Genomic DNA, 5,397 nt, shown 5'->3' with positions numbered 1-5,397 from the left:
TCTGTCTCTCTTGTAGGGACAACCCGTTGGTGTAAATGTATTATAGCGGCACGTGTCATGCAATTATAACACCTCCTGTTTTGCTCCATTACTGTCTGCCGAGGTGGGATATGAAAGCTCCCAGCCCTGGGGATGCTACTCACGCAATGTCCCCTGTGCAGTCAGGAGCTGGCGCCCACCGCAGTCAGAGACAGCTCTGTCCCTGCTGTGGTGTATGGGCATTATTACCTAGAGCTTTAGAAATCAACAGCGATGCTGACCGTTCATTTATTGTCCCCTCATATTGGCTTGCTATATTTCAGATAGCAGCGCCTATATGGATAGGTAGCGCCTCTGTTACGGAGCTACCTCGCAGCAGTCATACATGGGGGAGAGGCGTTATAAGTGCACATAACGTGCGCTGATACTGCCTCTTTTTTTATAAGAATCCATTTTCCCCTAAATTCCTGTTGTCTGAAGCAAGTTTTTTATTTTTCATCTTTTCCGTCATGATTTTCTCCTCTTTAACTACACGTTTTAATTACTTCATGCCCTACACACAATACCAGATCCACCCTCACTAACTAACTTATATACTTTAAAGGGTTTGGGGTTTTGGAATCTGCACTGGACTGGATTGTAAGTAATGACAAATAATTTTTATCTCATAATGGTATAAATAGTAACCAACATAGGGCTACCAACTTTGCCTATAAGGCTTTTGAGGTAGAGCTGGGTTGGCGGTGCTCCCGGACATTAGTTCAGAGCAAACTATTGTAGGGTGTTTTTTGCACAGAGGGCAAAAAAAAAAGGACTGTTTAATTGTCTCTCTGGGGCACACTTTATGTAAATCAATTGCTGATAGGGTTATAATATGGAGTACACTTGGGGTGTGAGTATAAAACTTAACTTTTATTAATAAAGACAGACGAAAAAAGAATATATATATATATATATATATCTATGTAGATTTCATTGTGTAAATCCACAACAATAGCTTAAAATAGTATTAAATAACAATGTAACAGAATGTCACTCACTTTTTATGTGGGGTGGGTGGCAGAGAGTTTATCTGTCCACCCACGATATCATAAGTGAGTATTAATATTGGATGTTCGTCAAAGCGAAAATTTGTTATCCCTTGTTTGCTCGATCAGCTTATGAATTTATTATACATAAGAGCATTCATAGGAGAGAAGCAAGGGATCCGGCATTCCCAACTACGGACTCTTTCGAAACGAGTAAGCGTGAGCACATGTACTGTGATTTGGAATTAAGAGTGGCTGATAATTCCTGGGTGCATGAACCGAAGGTGTAAATGGTGAGTTCCTTAAAACTACAGTACCCGGTATTCCCAGAGGGTCACCCCTTCTGGTACTGACCAAGCCCAATGCTGCTTGGCTTCCAAGATCAGACGAGATCGGGCATGTCCAGCATGGTATGACTGTACACAATTGGTTGAACAATCATGAGTGTATGTAACTGCCCAATGGAAGGAGAAGTACTGGAATGAATCTTTAAATTAGTACATACATGAGAGGCAGACAAGGTTTTGAGGGAATGATAAATCTATTTCCCTCAGTCTATCCTGGCAGTGTATAGCATTAATAGTCGATACAAATATTGCATAAACTGAGATGCACGAGATATCTCTGAAACATGAAAAAAGCATAGATAATAGCCGGAGATAATTAGGTGCTGAAACAAGTCGTTATCAGGTAACCAATTAAGAACCCTGAATGTACATGCTGATGCAGTGGTACTAAAATAAATCAATCACATTGTTATCTATTGCTGTCCCTTTGTAACCCAAGGAGCATGGAAACAATAAAGCATGGAAGAAATCACATGAATTATCAAAGAACCAATACTGTACTGGGGACACGCAACAAATGCGAAAAAAAATTATTTTCCCCGTTGGAGGAACAGGCGTGTAACAGAACCACGGACAAAAATTAGTCTGGTGAGATATTGCTAGGGTGGAAATTACACATAGCTGTTACCAGAAAAGATAGGGATAATGGTAATAATTAGTTGCTATACAAATAACAGTAATACCATATGCTAATTGTTTTAAAACATCCAAGAATGCAGTTTCATAAAAATAGTGTCACACTGCTTATTGGGTATACCCTATTGCTGTCAAGATTGATTAGTGTCTGTCTCTAGCAAGGGGATATAATTCTCCTTGTGACAATCTGTGAGAATAGACAAATGTCGAGATAAATCCACATATATTGTTATTAACTCAGCAAGCTCTCCATATGCAGGGATTCATATCAGCTAATTGGCTCCTTAGCATAGCTGAATGAAAATGTTAGCACCTGATAAAAGATTAAATGCACAGAATTCTAAATGTATACATGCACTCAAAAATAGAAAGATATACAGCAGGTGCTAAAATTGCAGGGGCTATTTGCTGAGATGGGGAATCGCTGTCTGTGCAGCATGCAGAGAGAGTGAGAGATTCTCCCCGCTGCCGTGATGTGATCTTGTTTGGAAGCTGGGGGTAAGGAGCCTGCAGGGAGAGCTGATGGGAGCAATGGGGAGCGGGTTTAGATACCTTAAGCAAGCAGCGTGTGTGATGGATGAAGAGTCCGCCCGCCGGGGCTCCGTTACGGAGATCCCGGAAGTCGGGCGCCGGACTGGAAGTGACGCGCGTTTCGCTGGGAGGAGTGATTTACATAAATTGATTTACATAAAGTGTGCCCCAGAGAGACAATTAAACAGTCCTTTTTTTTGCCCTCTGTGCAAAAAACACCCTACAATAACTTATATACTTCCCAACAAGTAATTTTCAACTTATTTATGTGTATATAAAGTCCACTGTCTAGATGTCTAAAGTATAAATTCTCATACCTTTTTCTTTTGTTTATTGTGTTTCAGAGTCCCAGATGTCAATATATATGTATGAAGGGAGCGTGGACAGTCATAATGTCGCTGATACCCCTACTCCCCCATTTTGCCCATTCATACATTTATCCCTGTATGTGCTATGTTTGGATGCTATGCACACCTGCAGCTGTCGATTTCAACAGCTGCAGGTGGTGGTGCCCTATGGGGGTAAGCCACACCGAGAGGATGTACAGTATGTACCTCAGGTCTGCCTGGCCCTAAGTGGTGGATTATTAACTGCTCCCTCTGGCAATCCACACTAGAGACCACAGTGCATCAGCACATAGCACATCCCCTGTGTCTCCTTGGCTGGTCAGCTCCACTGTGCCTATGTAGGAACTCGCTACTTTTGTCTGGTAATGTTTAGCCGCAGGTATAGGATCATACGATGCTCCAGCATATGGGCGTGCTTGCTTTTATATCTGTGCAGAAAAGGACAGGGTCGCATGCCGTTCCTGTCACCTTGGGCGTCCCCCTGCTGTAATAATACAAGGTGGGGGAGCGGCTCCAGCAACTGTTGTTCCCCTTTAGGGCAGGAATAGTATTGTAAAAAAAAAATAATTTCCACACATAATGGGGGTTATTCATTTGTTTGAAAAGGCAGTTGGAAGTCTGTTTTTTTCCCATCTAATAGACAGGAAAAAACAAACACCCAACCAACTTTTCAAACAGTTGAAGTCCACCCATTGAGTCTATAATGGAGGAATCAAACATTCTGGTTTCTGCAGAATCTAGTAAAGTCATCTCTCATCTGGCTCAAGGGTGAACCCCCCCAAAAAAAGTATCAGTAACCCGGAGGACAGGCAGAGAGCATATAAGGTTACATTGGAGGATAATGAGGTCCTGGTTGCTGGAGTTCAAAAAAATTATAGCACACTATTTGGAAAGAACATTGGGCCTAATTCTGAGTTGATCGCAGCAGCAACTTTGTTAGCAGTTGGGCAAAACCATGTGCACTGCAGGAGGGGCAGATATAACATGTGCAGAGAGAGTTAGATTTGGCTGGGGTGAATTCAAACTGAAATCTAAATTGCAGTGTAAAAATAAAGCAGCCGGTATTTACCCTGCACAGAAACAAAATAACCCACCCAAATCTAACTCTCTGCACATGTTATAACTGCCCCACCTGCAGTGCACATGGTTTTGACCAATTGCTAACAAACTTGCTGCTGCAATCAACTCAGAATTACCCCCATTGCCCCAAACTCATCTTTTGTATGTTATATGGCGAGAGATAGCAAAAGACGTCAGTTCTCTTGAAATTTGTACGAGAAATGCACGTGTTTGCAGAAAAAGATATCAAGATTGCAAAAGTAGTGTGAAGAAGAAAATGTCCCAAGAGAAAAAATATAAACAAGGAACTGGCGGAGGTCCCCCTTTCATCTTTGAATGTGTTCACTGGGAGCTTGAAATCCAAGAAATACAGTATTAACACCAGTATATGTATGGAGTGTATGGAGTAGAAGGTGGTCTTGACACTGGAAACGTGATTGACATTAATGGTTGGTTTAAAGTTAATTTCAATAATTTTTAATTACTTTTGTTAAAATGTTTTACAAGTGTTAAACTAAATTAATTCAACGGATAAACTCAATAGACATATTAATTCAAATGAATTCAACAGATAAACTCAATAGAGGCCCTCATTCCGAGTTGATCGCTCGCTAGCTATTTTTTGCAGAGCAGCGATCAGATTGTCTCCGCCCCCGGGGGAGTGTATTTTTGCTTTGCAAGTGTGCGATCGTATGTGCATCCGAGCGGGACGAAAATATTTTGTGCAGTTTCTGAGTAGGTCTGAACTTACTCAGCCCTTGCGATTACTATAGCCTGTCCGGTCCAAAAATTGACATCAGACACCTTCCCTGCAAATGCCTGGACACGCCTGCGTTTTCCCTACCACTCCCAGAAAAAGATCAGTTGACACCCATAAATGCCTTCTTCCTGTTAATCTTCTTGCGATCGGTTGTGCGAATGGAATCGTCGCTCGAAGCATTGCACAGCAACAATGCTGCTTGTACCCATACGACGCGCGTGCGCATTGCGGTGCATGCGCAGTAGTAACCTGATCGCTGCGCTGCGAAAAACGGTAGCGAGCGATCAACTCGGAATGAGGACCACAGTCTTTATCCAAACGGACTGTTGTTGATCAGAGGAAATCGGTCATGAGTGAGTAAACAATGTTAAAAACAGCCCTCAAAATTAATTGTGGGTTTTTAATGTTGGGGGGGGGGGGGGGGGGGGGGCTAATTGATTTTTACAGCACGCATCGTGACTCTATATTAGTTCTTGCTTGGCCGCATTAATCTGGAGAAGCAGGAAGGGACCTAGGCTATATTTTTTAACATCTTGTTTGTTGAAGTGTGGTAGTGAAACCTCCCTCCTCCCGGCAAAGTTGTCCTAAGAACACTGCGCATCAGCAGGATATCGCTAGACAAGCAAGATCACCCAGCACTTGGGAGCGACAGTGCCAGCTCCGTGAAAGGGATGCCCTGTGCCCCTGTCCATTTTGTCAGAGCTATCTAA

General features: G+C 42.4%; 1 pseudogene; it reads right to left on the bottom strand.

The window, feature by feature from the left end:
- Positions 1–1,312: 1,312 nt before the first annotated feature.
- LOC134934869 (5S ribosomal RNA) lies at positions 1,313–1,431 on the bottom strand (annotated as a pseudogene).
- Positions 1,432–5,397: the final 3,966 nt, after the last annotated feature.

Source organism: Pseudophryne corroboree, chromosome 1 (assembly GCF_028390025.1).
Source record: "Pseudophryne corroboree isolate aPseCor3 chromosome 1, aPseCor3.hap2, whole genome shotgun sequence".
Taxonomy (NCBI): Eukaryota; Metazoa; Chordata; class Amphibia; order Anura; family Myobatrachidae; genus Pseudophryne; species Pseudophryne corroboree.
The sequence above is the reverse complement of the archived record's forward strand: the minus strand, read 5'-3'. Positions and strand labels throughout refer to the sequence as shown.